Below are 20101 nucleotides of genomic sequence, written 5' to 3'. Positions count from 1 at the left end.
ATGTTGACAAAATTTTCTATAGAAATAAAATTTTGACAAATTTTCTATAAAAACAAAATTTTGACAACATTTTCTATAGAAATAAAATTTTCACAAAATTTTCTATAGAAATAAAATTTTGACAAAATTTTCTACAGAAATAAAATTGTGACAAAATTACCTTTGCGCATTCCCGGTTGGAAAATGTCGTGAGTCACGTGAATTGTCGTGAATCACGCGTGACCGTGAGTCTGTAAAAGTAGTTCGTACGTGAACGTGCGTGAGTACTGCTTTTCATTTCGCGAATGTGCGTGCTTACGACACTTATCGTGCGTGAGCGTACGTGAAAAAATATTTGGCTTCGTGAATGGCGTGAGTGTGAATCAAATTTCACTCACGCGCACACCTCTAGTGTAGAGTGAATATTTTGTTTCACGTTGGTGACCGGCCAATTGGCCGCCTATATCATGCGATTTTATGTCTGTGGATTATTCTTTTTGGGGCAATATTAGAGCTCATGTCTATACAGTCAAGTCCGCTTTAAATGACGCATTTAACTGACGTAGATAACATTTAATCATTTATTCGTGATATAACGGCAGGTGGACAATCAGTCTGTCAGACGGACATCGGATATCTTTTATAATTTGGTCGGAAATCGATGTGTTACAAACGTAATGGCTAAGTTATTATCACCCCCATCTTATGATGGTGGGCATAAAAATGGATAGAGGACCTCTGGTACTCTTGAAAAGGAAATGCTTGTGAAAAGAAACTGTCAGTTTGTTTGCTGGAATCCCATATTTATCCTAACAAGCTTTTGGTTTGTTTTTGAATCTAATATTAATTTGACACTAGTATTAACTTCTCAATTTGACAGCCAAAATTAAGTAGACAATTTATTTTAAATGCTTATTTAAACAACTAACAAAATTTTTGTTAGTTTTTCAAAAATTCATTGATATTTTCAAATCATAAAACAACATCTATTGATGAAAATGTAAATTAATTAGACTTGTGCAATTATTTCTGAAAAGTAGAGTTAAAATTAGTATTTTAATAGCTTATTAAAATTTCAACTACGTGCGATAATATCTGTCACTGATAATAAAACTATTGACCTAAATTTGTTATCGCCAATACTTTTTCAAATGAAATTTAAATAAATATAAAGGATTGCTATGAAAGCAGACAAATATAAAATTTTAATTATAATAAGATTAATATTAATATTACAGTATGTGGTTATAAGGATATGAGAATGAAAAAATTGTAATCTCTTGCAAAAAAATATTTTTTGTAGGCTTACAAAACATTTTTTGGAAAACTCATTCCACCATTATGGGTAGTAAAAGTGTACCACTTTTTGGCATAAGCTCTATATAAGCCGTCCCCCAGATTATAACAGTAGGAACATTCATCCAATCCGATTGAAATTTTGTCCATATCGGTTCATAATTATTTATAGACTTTTTCATAAAAACCTATATTGAAATTGCAATTTCTAGAAATCCCAAAAGTCAAAACGGAAGATGGGTTTATATGGGGGCTAAACAAAAACAAATCTGAAAAATTGCAGTGTGTAGATGCTCAAGACCCCAAATCGTGGGGTCGGTTTATATATAAGCTATATCGAACCCTGAACCGATATATAGCCCACTTTCGAACTTGACCTTCCTGCAGACAAACCATGAAGGTTGTAATATGATGACAATAATATATACTTTCTATAGTCGGAAATCGATATTTCAATGTGTTACAACTTAATGACAAACTTATTATATCCCCATCACCATTGTATGGTCCGTCTGCTTATCTGTTGAAATTTTACTAACTTTCGAACGACAACAAGTATATACAGCCGTACGTAGCCATAATGGATTGCCTAGAATCTTGCAATAAAGGCTGTAATCACAATCGAATTACTTGGGTTGTGGTAGCACTTGCCGTAGCATTGTCTTCTAAATTGTAAGACAAAAACGGCAGATTAAATACTTCTTGAATTATATTTGCGCGGCAATTAGAGAGTCAGGATTGAAATATATGGGTCTGTTTAGATGGGGAGCCACCGTGGTGCAATGGTTAGCATGCCCGCCCATGCATACACAAGGTCGTGGGTTCGATTCCTGCTTCGACTGAACACCAAAAAGTTTTTCAGCGGTGGATTTGTCCCAGCCCAGTAATGCTGTGACATTTCTGAGGGTTTCAAAGCTTCACTAAGTGGTTTCACTGCAATGTGGAACGCCGCTCGGACTCGGATATAAAAAGGGGGTCCCTTGTCATTGAGCTAAACATGGAATCGGGCAGCACTCAGTGATAAGAGAGAAGTTCACCAATGTGGTATCACAATGGACTGAATAGTCTAAGTAAGCCTGATACATCAGGCTGCCACCTAACCAACCTAAACTAGATCAATTTTTGCATGGTTGCTAGAGGCCAAATACAAACACAACGTAACCTTGTCGAAGGAACTTTGCTCCCTATGCCGAATCTAGGGATCGGTTTATGTGGGAGTTATATACAATTATGTGCCAATGTGGGCCGATGTTTGTATGACTGTTATAGTCCCCATCCTTACATAACGTACAAAATGGAATTTGCTCCTCCAAGAGACTCCGGAGGTCAAATCTGGGATCGGTTTATATGGGGGCTATATATAAATATGGATATAATTAGATACCATATACTTACACAACGTACCAAATTTCAACCAGATCGGATGAATTTTGCTTCTCCAAGATGCTCCGGATGCCAAATTTGGGGATCGGTTTACATGGGCGCTATATATAATTATGTGCAGATATGGACCAATTTTTTGCATGGTTATTAGATACCATACTTAAACTACGTTCCAAATTTCAAGTGGATCGGATGAAATTGCTACTCCAAGAGGCTCCGGAGGTCAAATCTGGGATCGGTTTATATGGGGGCTATATATAATTATGGACCGATATGGACCAATTTTTGCATGGTTGTTAGATACCATATACTTACACAATGTACCAAATTTCATGTGGATCGGATGAAATTTGCTACTCCAAGAGGCTCCGGAAGTCAAATCTGGGTAACGGTTTATATGAGGGCTATATATATTTATGGACCGATATGGACCAATTTTGTATAATTTTTTTGTATTTATATATATATATATATATATATATATATATATATATATATATATATATATATATATATATATATATATATATATATATATATATATATATATATATATATATATATATATATATATATATATATATATATATATATATATATATATATATATATATATATATATATATATATATATATATATATATATACAAATATATATATATATATATATATATATATATATATATATATATATATATATATATATATATATATATATATATATATATATATATATATATATATATATATATATATATATATATATATATATATATATATATATATATATATATATATATATATATATATATATATATATATATATATATATATATATATATATATATATTTGTATATATATATATATATATATATATATATATATATATATATATATATATATATATATATATATATATATATATATATATATATATATCACCCGGTCACCCAATTTGGTATGTGATGTCAGTATATGCTCCCAAAAATCTTGCAAAAATTGGTCAATATCGCTCCGTCATGGTATATTAACCGGCCCAGGTGTCTCGTGATGGAAATTCGACAAGTTATCTCAGCGTCAGTCCTCTAACTATCATGAAATATTGGTTCTTATCGGCCAGTAATTGACCCATATAAAACGTTCCTCAGATTTGACTACATGAGCCACATGGAACAGTAAATTTGGCACATGATGTCCGTATATGCCCCCTAATACCCATGGCAAAAATTTGTCCACATTGGTCCATAATTATATAAAGCACCCATATGAGCCGATCATAGTGGTTTAGACAGTTATTTAATATGATATTTTTGTTTCCCCAAAAACAATGTTATAAGATACCTTGACATCAGCAACCGTTAGCACAAACCAAGTATTCCGATTAAATCCTTCATTAGAACTTTGTACGCAATTTTTCTGCTATTATTAAACATAGGATACTAATCGTGTCGTTTGCTCAAAATCAATAACAATATTCATCGTTCCCAATCCCTATTTTTATAATGAGAACTTAACTCACACATTTCGGCCCAACTTACTGTATACGCTGTTATATGTACATGTTAGAGGCAGGCAATAAACTTAATGGAGATTTTTATTAAAATTTAATATCGTAATGAATATTAAATATATCCTTTGAAAGAGAAATTATACACCACTGCATTAAAAACATTACCCCAACTAATGGATAATTAAAAATATGATACAAAAATTATGTGGATTTTTGCTTTCGGTTACGAATTATATGAGAAAGCGCAATAAAACAGCATGACAGTAATTTGACATTTGATTTTGTGTATGATATGAACAGAGGCAGTGTGAGTATTCGCCATATAATATGTGGTATATAGTGTTTCGAACAACAATGTTGGAAATTACATATTAATCATCTACTAACATGAATGTGGTAATTAGCAAATTGATAAGCAAGAGTTATCATAGTCGTAGGTTTGCAGAAATTTAATTCTTATGTCCGCTGCATTTGAAAGGGGAATATTATCATCCCCCCATGTTCTGACATTCGAAATCGTAAGAAATTGTTTTTCTTATAAAGAGAAAATCAAGATATTTGCGATCTTCAAACTACTTTCAATTTGGGTTTCTCATTAAAGGAAGTGTTAAGCAAATATCGCCAAACAAAAATTGTGTGATTCCGACTATGTATTGCAACCTGGTGGATTCCCCCTATGTATATATAAAATCCGAATTATATTTGTTTGTATGTTCCGGCTGAGCTTAGATACGACTGAATCCATTTACATGAAATTTTAAAAGAACGTAGAGGGCAAGGCCGTAGCCAGGATTTTAATTCGGGGGGGGTTCAACTTAAAAAAAAATATTCACATAATATCATGTGCAGAAAATTTTATTTATGCATAGGTATGTATACAATATTTATACCCTTCACCACTACTGTGGTACAGGGTATAATAAGTTTGTGCATTTGTATGTAACGCCAAGAATGAAATGTCTGAGACCCATCGTTTAGTATACCGATCGTCTTAGAATTAAATTCTGAGTCGATTTAGAGATGTCCGTCTGTCTGGCTGTCTGTCTGTCTGTCCGTCTGTCTGTCTGTTCATGTATTTTTGTGCGCAAAGTACAGGTCGCAGTTTAAGTCCTATCGTCCTCAAATTTGGCATAGGGTCGTTTTTTGGGACAAAGACAACGCTATTGATTTTGGAAAAAATCGGTTCAGATTTAGATATAGCTGCTATATATATTTATCCCCGATCTGGTCATAATTGGCGTGTTTATCAACCGATGTTCTTCAAATTCAGTACATCCGAATATTTTATGAGTCTCGAAAAACTTGCAAAATATCAGCTAAATCGGTTCAGATTTAGATATAGCTCCCATATATATCTTTCGTCCGATTTAGACTCATATGACCACATAGGCCAAAGGTTACTACCGATTTTCGTGAAATTTGCATAAAGAGTAGAATTGGCATTCTACCAATGCTTGGTAAATTTGATTGAAATCGGTTCAAATTTAGATATATCTCCCATATATATCTTTCGTCCGATTTGAACTTATATGGTCTCAAAAGCCAGAGTTTTGCCGTGATTTGGTTCAAATTTTGCACAAGGAGTACGTTGACAGTATCGGTAAGTGTGCCAAATTTGGTTGAAATCGGTTCAGATTTAGATATAGCTCCCATATATATCTTTCGCCCGATTTATACTCAAATGACCACGGGGGCCAAAGTTAAACTCCCACTTACGTGAAATTTTGCAGAGATAACAGAATTATTATTCTAACTATGCATGTCAAATTTAGTCGAAATCGGTTCAGAGTTGGGAAAATATGGTAGACTATTTCATATTTTAGACCCATTTTCAATGGGATTTTCCTCCAATTGACTGCATAGTTTCCACGGAGAATATATTAATTATGATATTTAAGTGTGTCAAGTTTGATCTAATTTGGTTCAGAATTAGATAAAGCCTCCATATATTCGTTTTTCCGGTTTATACAAATATGGCCAAAATTCCCACACTTTACACAAAATTCTGTGATAATTTCCCCATATCTTATTCATATCCTACACACTGTAATGCCAGACTTTCCACAGAACGGTTGAGTTTTAAATAAGGCTCCAAGTCGCCCGACTTGACCAAATAATATATCACAACCCACACTTGACCACATATCTTGGCAAGATCTAACCAATATCCTTGTGAAATCATCACTGCTGAATAACAAAAATTGTAAATGTTACTCAAATTGTCCTATATCTCAAATACATGTATCGCCTGATAAATCATAAATGCTCTTTGTATAATTACATTAAAATTTCTATCGCTTCATATTTCCTATATGTGTTTACTAACATTATGTTTCATTCCAGGGCGTTAGCCGATTTCAATTTTAATTCTTTTTGAAGAAGTACAAAAAATTGTCTCCATTATAAGTATTTGTATCTGGGAATGCAAACCTTTATATAGCCCCCAGCAAATTTGAAGTAGTTGTAACACAAATGTTGGTCTACATGGTGGTGAAGTGTATAATATAGTCGGCCCCGCCCGACTTTAGACTTTACTTACTTGTTTTATAATATAAAATTCAGCCGACGGGCTTTTTGGGCAGCAAATAAATCAATGACTTCTTCAGTCGGCACATTTATTCGGCGATGAACCGACATTAATGCCAATCCATTGAGTCTACTCTCGCTAGTCGAATTTCTAAGATACGTCTTTAATCTCTTCATTGTTGAAAATGAACGTTCGGATGAGCACGTAGTAACTGCCGGTCCGGTCAGTATCGTAGTACCCCCGCCAATGATTTAGTACCTTTTGTGTAGACATTTTTGAGTCGATATCAGATTTATGGTACAATAGCTTTGAAAAAATATTTTAATAATTTGAGAAAGTCGTTATCAACCTTATTTGCTAATAGTCTTTTACAAATATGGCATGTTCATGTGGGAAGAAAATCTCGATTTTGTAAAAGACATAGTCAAAAACAGGATTTTATTGAACTTCAAGAAAGTTTTAGTCGAAAAAAGAATGCGATTCTATATTATCGATTTTTTATTTCGGTAGAAAATGTTGTCAAAATTTTATTTCTATATAGAATTTTTGCAAAATTTTGTTTTTATAGAAAATTTTGTCAAAATTTTATTTCAATTGAAAATTTTGTAAAAATTTTATTTCTATAGGAAATTTTTGCAAAATTTTATTTCTATAGAAAATTTTGTCAAAATTTTATTTTCTTTAAAATTCAGTGTCTTGACAATAATCTTCCAATGAAATTTTTGTTAAAATTTAGTAAAAAGTACCTTTCCGCTCAAAAAATACCTTTTTTTATTTATTTATTTCATAAAGAGTCAAGTCGCTAGACCATATATGACCCAAAAACTACACAATTCTTTGAATAATTGACTTAAATTATAACATTAATTAGAATAAAAAATATAATAAAAAAGAATCACCGGCTACTCTTTTGTACTTTCTTAAAAATTGTATTTTCCATCCCTGGCAAAGTGACCAAAATTTTTGGAAATATCCCTTTATTGCACTCTCCAAGTGCTTCCATCGCTGAATTAGGCAGGTTCTTTTCGCAGTTTTGCGCCATTTCATTTACACATGTGTGTTTGGCTGTTTCGTTGTTGTTGCTATGGCCAAACAAAGCGAGTCATGTTCACAAAAAGAACAACAAACACACATAAAAAGCAGAAAGACATTTTCCAAAAATGAAATTTGTGGTGTGAGAACAAAAACAATTTGTTTTTTTTTCGACCGTCGTTTGACGGGCTTTTCAACTAGTATTCTATGATTTGTGCAAGTTTTATAGGTAAGCGATTTTCAAAATAAAACCTTCAGCTTTTCTTCAACATCTTCGATAAGATTTTTCTATCAGCTAAAAATATATATTTATTTATATAAAAACATTCATTCATTTCGGGGGGGGTTTGATCCCCCTCACCCCCCCCCTGAATACGGCCTTGGTAGAGGGTGTTAGGTAAGCTGATTTTTTGATATATTGGCGGGGAAGAAGACCTCAACCAAGCACGTCTTTTTGAAAATTGGATCGTAGTTCTCAGATTTGCTTACAATTTACAGGGAATATTAGGGATGGCGTCTAGACAAAGATCCGCGACATTATTTTTCTATATTTTGTCGGAGAGTGGGATCTCCCCTTTACACGAGTTTTGTTAAAGTACAGTGAAAAAAAAACACTACTGTGGTACTGGGTATAATATGGACTCATATGACCATAGAGGCGAAAGTTTTAGTCCGATTTATGTGAGGCTATGCACAGGAAGTATAATTAGTATTATAGCTATCCATGCCAAATTTCAGACAGATATTCAGACTTAGACAGATATAGATATCTTTCGCCCAATATGGATTTAATTGGCCCTAGAGGCCAGAATTTAATCTTTATTTCCTTCTAATTTTGCACAAAGAGTACAATAAATTGGTAATGCTAATTTTCGTTGAAATCGGTTTAGATTTAGATATATCTCATATATATATCTTTCGCCCGATTTAGATTCATATAACTATCGGAGACCAAATTTTCGTTTCGATTTACTTGAAATTTTGCCATGGGAGTACTTTAGATCAAATTGGTAAAGATTTCGATAAAGCTTCCATATATGGTATATAAGCCTTATTTGGGGAAATATGGTAGAAAATTTAATTTTTTACGCCCATTTCAACGGAATTTTGTTGCAATTGATTTTATTTTACACAAAAAAAAAGATTTAACATTCTATCTAACTGTGTCGTATTTTATTCAAAGCGTTTCATATTTAGATAAAGCGCCATATATTCTTCCGATTTAAGTAAAACTGGCACAACGTCAGCGAAGATGTCTCCATACTTTCCACAGAAGATTTAGATAAGGTTCCGCCTGTGTAAATGTCGCTCGATGTGGTCAAATATTGTCACAAATCCCATAATTGACAACTTAGTGAAATTTAGTGAATATCCTTGTGAAATCACCACTGTTAAAAAGCAAAAATAAAAAATCCTCAAATTGTCATACACCTCTAATACATGTGTATCGCCGGATAAATTGTAACGGTTCCCCTTCTTGGTCTCATCTCCTCTGACCTAGGCTGCCTAATGGCTCCGACCATGCTCAGTCTTGGGGCAGTTCTTGGTCAGAGAAGATAGTTTTGGATGCATTATCATAACCTAAAAGTGTACAATAGGTAGCCTTTTTTGAAAGGAAAATTGATATAGTGTTCGTGTAGATAAATTAATAGAATGACCGTACCATTTTGGTATTAAAACCACTTTGCCCAGGATGTTATATGGGGATATAATGAAGTATAAAATGATAAATTTATGTATTGATAGATAAATCAAAAAAATAGTAGACTAGAGGTTTTGACTAAAAGATATAATGATATGTATAACAACGAAATAGAGAGCTAATTCCATAGGTATTAAGAGATAGTCAAAGACGATTGACTTACCATTTAAACTCCATCGCAGTCCTCAGGCTTGATGACGGAGGATCTTGAAGTCGGGGCTTGATAATTTTGGGATCGAATTGACTCGCTCGAGATGTAAGTTAAGTGGAGGTAAAATAGTGGTGAATAATAAAATGTAATATAGTAAAATAAGGCTCTATTATATTAATCTTGCATAGACAGGGGATGGTTTCCGATACAATTATCAATCGAGCATTTACAGTGATATAGTTCCCGAGACAATTATGAGATACATTATTTGTCGGAAGATTAAATATTGTTGATTTGGTACTTAAGAGGGCGATATGTGGTATGATCCAACTGATCTTTGATCTTCCTTTTCCAGGTTTATTATTGGGATTATTGAGATCCAACCACGTAACGACAATTTACAATTTTTCTTAATTACTCTCCTCTACAGCTAAGGGCTGCTTGACTAATTACGTATCCAGTTCGTATCCTTCAATTTGTTCCCGTCGCCGGCCAAACCGTTCGATATTCTTGTTTATATATTTCTGGTATTTTTCCAATTTCCAATTAATTTGTATATTGTATTGTATATTTTCTATATATTTTATTTTTTTTTCGACATAAAAATTTTCCGACTCCTCTTTCTCTATCCTTTTTTCTGTTTTTTTTTTTTTTTTTTTTTTTTTTTTTTTTTTTGACACATTTAAATTTTCACAATTTTTCATTTCATTTCAACAGTTCCTATAATTTCTAATTTTCTCAAGTAGAAATTTTCGTCACCACCATCCTTCTTACAAAATCATACATGGACTTTTGTACAATAAATAAAATGACTTTAGCTTTATATTTCACATATTTTTATACCCACCACCATAGAATGGTGATGGGGATAAAATAAGTTTGTCATTCCGTTTGTAACACATCGAAATATCGATTTCCGACTATATAAAGTATATATATTCTTGATCAGGGAGAAATTCTAAGACGATATAACCATGTCAGTCCGTCCGTCTGTCTGTCTGTTGTAATCACGCTACAGTCTTCAATAATGAAGTAATCGGGCTGAAATTTTGCACTGCAGGCAGGACAAGTTCGAAAATGGGCTATATCGGTCCAGGTTTTGATATAGTCCCCATATAAACCGACCCCCCGATTTAAGGTCTTGGGCTTATATAAATCGTAGTTTATATCCAATTTGCCTGAAATTAGAAATCTAGAGTTATTTTAGGAGCATAAAGAGGCGTGGCAAAAATGGTGAGCATCGGTCCATGATTTGGTATGGTCTCCATAAGAACGATCTCCCGATTTAACTCCTTGGGTTTCTAGAAACCGTAGTGTTTATCCGATTTTCCTGAAATTGTAAATATTCTTTTTTATACCCTCCACCACAGGATGGGGGGTATATTAACTTTGTCATTCCGTTTGTAATACATCGAAATATTGCTCTAAGACCCCATAAAGTATATATATTCTGGGTCGTGGTGAAATTCTGAGTCGATCTGAGCATGTCCGTCCGTCTGTTGAAATCACGCTAACTTCCGAACGAAACAAGCTATCGACTTGAAACTTGGCACAAGTAGTTGTTATTGATGTAGGTCGGATGGTATTGCAAATGGGCCATATCGGTCCACTTTTACGTGTAGCCCCCATATAAACGGACCCCCAAATTTGGCTTGCGAGGCATCTAAGAGAAGCAAATTTCATCCGATCCGCCTGAAATTTGATACATGGTGTTAGTATATGGTCTCTAACAACCATGCAAAAATTGGTCCATATCGATCCATAATTATATATAGCTCCCATATAAACCGATCCCCCGATTTGGCTTGCGGAGCCTCAAAGAGAAGCATATTTCATCCGATCCGGCTGAAATTTGGTACATGGTGTTTGTATATGGTCTCTAACAACCATTCAAAAATTGGTTCACATCGGTCCATAATTATATATAGCCCCCATATAAACCGATCCCCCGATTTGGCTTGCGGAGCCTCTAAGAGAAGCAAATTTCATCCGATCCGGCTGAAATTTGGTACATGATGTTAGTATGTGGTCTCTAACAACCATGCAAAAATTTGTCCCTATCGGTCCATAATTATATATAGGCCCCATATAAACCGATCCCCAGATTTGACCTCCGGAGCACCTTGGAAGAGCAAAATTCTTCCCATTCGGTTGAAATTTGGTACGTGATGTTAGTATAGGGTATCCAACAACCATGCAGGAATTAGTTCCTCTCAGGCCATAATAATATATTCATCCGATCTGGTTGAAATTTGGTACGTGGTGGTAGTATATGATATTTAACAACCATGTGAGTTGAAATTTGTGGATGACAGTCTTTCGTAGAAGTTTCTACGCAATCCATGGTGGAGGGTACATAAGATTCGGCCTGGCCGAACTTACGGCCGTATATACTTGTTACTTCTCGTGCGAAAATCTACAGATTTAAGATTTCAAATCAAAACGTTATTTTATAATTTTCCGTAGTTTTCATCCAATTTGCCTGAAATTGGAAATCTAGAGGCATTTTCGGACCATAAAGAGGTGTGCCAAAATGGTGAGTATCGGTTCATGATTTGGTATAGCCCCCATATAGACCGATCTCCCGATTTTACCTTTTGAGCTTCTGGAATGCGAAGTTTGTATCCAATTTGCCTGAAATTGGAAATCTAGAGGTATTTTAGGAACATAAAGAGGCGTGGCAAAAATGGTGAGCATCGGTCCATGATTTGGTATGGTCCCCGTAAGAGCGATCTCCCGATTTAACTCCTTGTGTTTCTAGAAACCGTAGTGTTTATCCGATTTTCCTGAAATTGTAAATATTCTTTTTTTACTTCTCGTGTGAAAATCTACAGATTTAAGATTTCAAATCAAGACGTTATTTTATAATTTTCCGTAGTTTTCATCCAATTTGCCTGAAATTGGAAATCTAGAGGTATTTTCAGACCATAAAGAGGTGTGCCGAAAACTGTGAGTATCCCCCATAAGAACGATCTCCCGATTTAAGTCTTTGTGTTTTAAGAAACCGTAGTGTATATCCGATTTTCCTTAAATTGTAAATATTCTTTCTTTTTACTTCTCGGGTGAAAATCTACAGATTTAAGATTTCAAATCAAGACGTTATTTTATAATTTTCTTGCACACTTACAAGAGATGTTAATGATTCCTCTAAAACTCATACAAAAATGGTTCTTATAAGTCCAGAAACTGATATAGTCTTCATAGGTAAAATCTTTAAATTTATATTCGGGAATTGTACTGGTTGAACTGCTCTGCTTGATCAGCCAATAAACCCCCCTGAAATTTCAGAGGAAACCCTAATATTTGATTCATGGTGATGGGTATTTAAGATTCGGCCCGGCAGAACTTACTACTGTATATACTTGTTTTACTTAAAGGTGTTTCGTTTCAGGGCGGTAGCCGATTTAAATTTAAAATCTAGAGATTTGGTAGAAGCTTAAAAATGTTTCTTCAAATCGGTTCTGATTTAAATAATTGTATATGGCAATGTAAACCTTTATATAGCTCCCAAAAAATTTGAAGGAGTTGAAATGGTCTCAAAAATTTTGGTCTATATAGTGGTGAAGGGTATAATATGGTCGGCCCCGGCCGACTTTAGATTTTACTAATTTGTTTTATTAAATATTTAATTTTTTTTTTATGTTATACATCGTTTTTATTTTTTTCGGCATATATTTTTGTATAAATTTATTTTTTTCATTAAAATCAACAAAAAAAAAATTAAAACTTGCCGTAATTTGCAAAACCTTCTCAGAAGAACTTCCTTGGAAGTGAAAAAGTCAAACGGCACAGCGGGGATGTTTTTTTACTTTTTTTGTTGATTTCCTATTTTTTGCGAAATTTAATTGTCCAAAACTTAAGTGGAAAAAATCGGTAGGGGATCCCGGGATGCGCTTTAAAAGAAATGTTTGTGTACTTGTCCAAAGGACTGCATCGGCATTTAGGCCGATTTTGTTTGTTCTTTTGTGTGTCTTTTTTAATGTTTCTCGTTGCTTTCTGTATAAAGTTGCTATCAAGATTTTGTTGAAGATTTATGATTGTTCACTGTTTATTGTACTGCTTGAAAAAAATCGTGTTTCCAGACAAGAATGTAATTAGAAATTATTTGCAATAATGCTAATCCATGATAATACGCACACCATACCCAGCTATGTGTGGTTCGTATTTGCGCAATTTGAACTAAATAAAGCAATTTTTCAAGTTAATATTATTGTTTATTTTCATTCAACTACAATTAAAATATTATGTTCGGTCGGTAGTGAGCCCATACAAACGAATGGAATGTTGAAAGTTGTTTTTTTGCATTACAATATGCAAATGTTGCTATAAATTGTAATGCAATCTAAATTGAAAAAAATATTTGTTAGCACTTAGTGTGGCTAAACAAGTGCAAAATAGCAACTAACCTTATGTTGTTGTGTTTGCAATTAAAAGTTGTTTTTTTTTTTTATAAAATTTATTTATCGTTATATTAGAGATGTCCGTGAAGAAATTTGTAATCAGAAAAACGGATAAACTTTGAAACAAAAACAATAAAAAATATGATGGGGACCTACGCGCAGGGACTATCGAAAGAAGTTGAAATTGAGAACTGAAAATAAACATTATTTGCGAATCATGATTTTAGCGGCAAAAAATACTTCCCACCAAGTTAGCTTCGCAAAATTTGGCTATAAATACCTCGAAAAATGGTATTATTTTTTTTGCATCCTTCAGCAAAGTGGTAGCTCTTGACTAGGCAAACAAAATGTATAAGGTCGGAAAAATTTCATCTTCATTTTCAAAACCACAAAAATGTAGAAAAACTTACACTTTTTTCACCGATTTTTTCACGAAAAGTACACACAAAAAACCATCAAAATAACTACGAAATACAAACATTTAGCAAATTCTTTTTGTATATAGATCAACTACTCACCTTGAGTATTAGAACTCATATTTATTTATTTTTTTATAAAAATATTTATTTAAAAAAAGGAGAAAAAAAAAATTATACACAAATGAAGCATAAATATTTAACATACTAAATTCGTACTTCTCACAAAATAGTTCTTTAAATTTGTAAACTTTACTACAAATGGGTCCATCGTGAACTTCGTATGGCACTAAAGAAATTCTTGCAATTTTGAACTCCATTTTTTCCTTCAAACTACAAAATTTTATTTAACAAGTGAAAAAAAACATAATTATGTCTAATAAATTTTTTTGAATTTGTTGAAAAATATTTAGTTTTTTCGTGATGTCAACGTTTGTAATACTGTTTAGTTAAAATTTCCAAAAGATAATCCAAATTTTCCACAATTAACCAAAATGTTTCTTGCTGGTGGGTACACAATTTTCCAGTGTACCAGCCCAGCAAAAACAGAGTGCTGCCCGATTCCATGCTAAGCTCAATGACAAGGGACCTCCTTTTTATAGCCGAGTCCGAACGGCGTTCCACATTGCAGTGAAACCACTTAGAGAAGCTTTGAAACCCTTAGAAATGTCACCAGCATTACTGAGGTGGGATAATCCACCGCTGAAAAACTTTTTGGTGTTCGGTCGAAGCAGGAATCGAACCCACGACCTTGTGTATGCAAGGCGGGCATGCTAACCATCGCACCAAGGTGGCTATATATAGCCAGAAAAAAAGCGTCGCCAAAAAAGTAGTGAAAATGTTCTTTTTGGATCCGGAAGTAGTGCCAAATTGACGCAGAAACGATGAATTTAACATGGACTTGTCATAGGACGGATGTCCACCATTTCAACAGCCGCTGCACTGAATTTGCTTAACTTTTTAAGTTGTGAGTCGAATTCAGTGTTTTGGGTATGAATTAAGAAATTTTGTGATATTTTGACAAATAAATAATTTTTAAAATTTTTTATGATTTTTAATGCATTATAACGCTTGTCTGGAACTTTTGTGATCAAATATTTTCAAAAGTTCGAAATTTTTCTACAAAGGATTTAGCATTTTTTTCGGCTAAATTTAAATAATGTGTACTATTTTATTAATTCTTAATCTGTTTTTAACCTTTTTGAAACACACAAAAAATAAATTTCCCATTAAAAATATGAAAAAAAAAAACGAGTTATAAAGAAACTGACTCAAATGAACTTCCTGTGCAGTTAAAATAAAGAACATCTTTGGGATAGCATTTTTGGAAGTTCTTTTAAAGTTGTGCCTTGAGAAGAACTTCCAAATTATTTTGCTGGGTAATTATGGACCGATATGGGCTAAGTTTTACATGGTTGTTACTGTCCATATACTAACACAAAATACAAAATTTCAACTGAATCGGATGAATTTTGCTGTTCCAAGAGGCTCCGGAGGTCAAATCTGGTGATCGGTTTATATGGGGGCTATATATGGTTATGCACTGATATGGGCGAATTTTTGCATGGTTGTTAGATACTACATACTAACACCACGTACCAAATTTCAACCGGATCGGATGAATTTTGCTCCTCCAAGAGGCTCCGGAGATCAAATCTGGGGATCGGTTTATATGGGGCCTATATAGAATTAAGGACTGATATGGATTAATTTTGCATGGTTGTTATAGACTACATACTAACACCACATACCAAATTTCAAGTGGATCGGATGAATTTTGCGTCTCCGGAGGTCAAATCTGGAGATCGGTTTCTATGGGGGCTGTATATAATTATGGACAGATGTGGACGAATTTCTGCATGGTTTTTAGACCATATACCAACATAATTTACCAAATTTGAGCCGAATCGGATGAATTTTGCTCCTCCAAGAGGCTCTGGATGTCAAATCTGGGGATCGGTTTATACGGGGGCTATATAGAATTAAGGATATGGATCAATTTTTGCATGGTTGTTAGAGACTACATACTAATACCACGTACCAAATTTCAACCGAATCGGATGAATTTTGCTCCTCCAAGAGGCTCCGGAGGTCAAATCTGCAAATCGGTTTATAAGGGGGCTATATATAATTATGGACCGATATGGACCAATTTGTGCATGATTGTTAGAGACCATATAATAACATCACGTACCAAATTTCAGCCGAATCGGATGAAATTTGCTTCTCTTAGATACTCCGCAAGCCAAATCTTGGGATCGGTTTATATGGGCGCTATATATATTTATGGACCGATGTGGGCCAATTTCTGCACGTTTGTTAAAGACCATATACTAGAAATATGTACCAAATTTCAGCCGGATCGGATAAAATTTGCTTCTCTTAGAGGCTCCGCAAGCCAAATCTGGGGATCGGTTTATATGAGGGCTATATCTAATTATGGACCGATTTGGACCAATTTTTGTATAGTTGTTAGAGACCATATATTTACACCATGTATCAAATTTCAGCTGGATCGGATGGAATTTGCTTCTCTTAGAGGCTCCGGAGGTCAAATCTGGGGAACGGTTTATATGGGGGCTATATATAATTATGGATCGATGTGGACCAATTTTTGCATGGTTGTTAGAAATCATATGCTGACACCATGTTCCAAATTTTAGCCGGACCGGATGAAATTTGCTTATCTTAGATAATCCGCAAGCTAAATTTGGGGGTTTGTTTATATGGGGGCTATACGTAAAAGTTGACCGATATGGCCCATTTCCAATACCATCCGACCTACATCAATAACAACTACTTGTGCCAAGTTTCAAGTCGATAGCTTGTTTCGTTCGGAAGTTAGCGTGATTTCAACCGACGGACGGACGAATTTCACCACGACCCAGAATATATATACTTTACGGGGTCTTAGAGCAATATTTTGATGTGTTACAAACGGAATAATAAAATTAATATCCCCACATCCTCTAGTGGAGGGTATACAAAATGATTTGTTTTTGGTGATATAAGTTTAAAATTTTCGTAGAAATTCAAATAACTCTAACAAAAGCAAAACGGTTGTGTCTTTGCGTGCATGTATCTTGTGAAATTTTCAAGATTTTTTATCATATTAATGAATGATTTATGATTCTATTTACCCTAACATGTCATACCTAATAGTGTTTGTATTTTTAGAACTCAGTATGCAATTTGTTTGTTAACAATTTCCTCTTATTTTCTTTTGAAAAATTTCTAGGCACCACCACGAATATTTATTTGTGAAATAAAACGAATGAAAAAAGAAAAACTCTAAATAAAATTATACGATGAAAACTCCACGGGAAACATAAAAGCCACCATGTGAACGAAACACACACAAAAAAAACTGAAACTAACAAAAGAAGTGAAAAATTGAAATAAAAAGAAAAACTAACGCTTGGATTAAATATTTGACATTAAGCTGAGGCAACAAAGAGCACGAAACGAAAACAAAACATATACCAGTGAACAAAAAAAAAAAAAAAAAGAAAAAAAAAATACAAAAATAAGGCAACATGAAAAAACCTACTGTATTGGTAACAAATGTGTTTTAACCACACAAAAGATTTCTTTCTAACATGACTGCTAACTCTCTGTCTCTCTCGGTATAACTCGCCCACTCTTTTGGCGTGTTTTTGTATGTGCTTGAGTTAGTGAATGAGTATTTGTGCGATTAAATATAAACGCTACATTAAACTTGTGAAAGTGAACAACAATTCGGCTCAGCCAAGCGAACCAATACAAAAAATCCGTTAAAAAAACTGCAATACATAAAGTGGCAACCTTCTCATATTTGAGGGGTAGCCTTTGAGGAGTGGCTGGATATACCATCTCTCACTCATGCGTTCCGAAAGTGAGTTCCGCGGCGTGATATCGAACATTCAAGTGAAAACGACCAACGAACCTCTATAACCATCGAAATAACAAAAAAAAAAAACACATTGAAATGTATGGCAATTGAGAGCCCCCATTGAAATCTAGCGCAAAAAAAACGAATATCCTTAAGCGAACAACAATAACTAAGGGAGCTAGACCCCAAAACACCCAACCTCATGACAACCTTTGAAATGAATACCATAGCCTAGAAAAGGCCAGCCACATGCAACAGCCGAAATGTAAAGAAAGGTTAGTAAACAAAAATGTCCTACATTGTTTGTTCACATTCAACTAGAATTTCCTATTCAAAGAACTCTTTAACACAGTACGAAAGTAGTAGCATAGTGAGGAAAATGAAATAACTTAACATCCGTTTCAAATATTTAACAACTCTGAATACAGTGATGAAAACAGAATTTTCTTCTATCGAAACTTTTGGATGGTCAAATATTATAACGATGGTGGAGGCGTTTAAAAATATCAATGGTATTGAATTTTTTATGTCCTGTGGACGTCTGCATTGTCGCCTGGTAGGGCTGACAAAATGTGACGTGACTTGCAAACAATTTAATCAATGTTTAGTTAAATATTTAATACCTAATTGGCCATGAATTAAATGCATAACAAGAGGTTCCAGACATTTTGTAATATAATTACTTAGGTAAATAATTCGTGAACAAAGGAAAGTGCTATCTGATAGAAGCCGCAAGTAAAGATAGTAATTTATAGAAGAAGGGTTAGCGATAACAAGTATATACAGCAGTAAGTTCGGCTGGGCGGAATCTTAAATACCCACCACCATGAATAAAATATTATAGTTTCCTTTGAAATTTCAGGGGGGTTTGATGACAGATATTCTCCCAAGCAGAGCAGTTCAAATAGTACACTTCCCGAAGATAAATTCAAAGATTTTACCTACAAAGACTATATCAGATTCCGGATTTAAAAGCCAGGCCGTTTTTGCCAGCCCACCTAATAGATTAATTGGAATTTTGGAAGATAAAATATTTCATAAAAATCAGCACCGTGCACAATATCTGCATTCGAAAGCATCCCAGAAATATTGATTTTAAGCGAAAATAAAATTAATTTGCGAGAATTTAGAAAATTGTATCAACTCTATTATTAAGCTCTATATTTTAAATTCGCGCAAACTAATTTTAATTTCGATCGAAACTTCCTTCAAAAATAAAAACCGCTCGTTATGGGCTTTCGTTTTATACGAAAATATATTGCCCAGGTATAGTGCACGGTATTGATTTTTATTAAATATTTTATCTTACCAAATTGTTATTAACCCATTAGGTAGTGTGACAAAAATATCATGGTTTATGTCTCGGCTTTTTAAATTAACAATTTATCTTCACACCCATTATATAATAATGGACTGATATCGACCAATTTTTGTACCAAATTTCACTCGGATCGGATGGAATTTGCTGCTCCAAGAGAATGAGGACCTATATCAATAACAACTACTGGTGCCAAGTTTCAGTTCGATAGCTTTTTTCGTTCGCAAGTTAGCGTGATTTCAACAGACGGACGAACACCTTACTTTGGAGTCCCTACTGGCTCGCTGTGGTCCTTACTGACCTATGGGCCCCTTGAAAGGACCCTTCTGGCCCGGTGTCTTCTTTTTCGCATGTTTGATTCATTCTCGTGTGTCTTTTTTGCCTTGATTTGTTTCAAATTGTGCACAAGAAGTACGTTTAATAGTATCACTAAGTGTGCCAATAGATTAAGCCTCCATGTATTTGTTCTTCCGGTTTATACAAATATACACATTTTACACAAAATTCTGTGATAA

General features: G+C 33.9%; 1 protein-coding gene across 1 annotated transcript in view; it reads left to right on the top strand.

The window, feature by feature from the left end:
- Positions 1-20101, top strand: part of kek4 (kekkon 4) — a 324301-nt gene that overhangs the window by 22186 nt on the left and 282014 nt on the right. The window contains exon 2 of the mRNA XM_075300539.1: positions 17636-18543. The gene's annotated coding sequence lies outside the window, so the exon portion shown is untranslated. The remainder of the gene's footprint in view (positions 1-17635; positions 18544-20101) is intronic.

The sequence above is a fragment of the Haematobia irritans genome, chromosome 3, assembly GCF_050003625.1.
Source record: "Haematobia irritans isolate KBUSLIRL chromosome 3, ASM5000362v1, whole genome shotgun sequence".
In the NCBI taxonomy this organism is placed as follows: Eukaryota; Metazoa; Arthropoda; class Insecta; order Diptera; family Muscidae; genus Haematobia; species Haematobia irritans.
The sequence above is the reverse complement of the archived record's forward strand: the minus strand, read 5'-3'. Positions and strand labels throughout refer to the sequence as shown.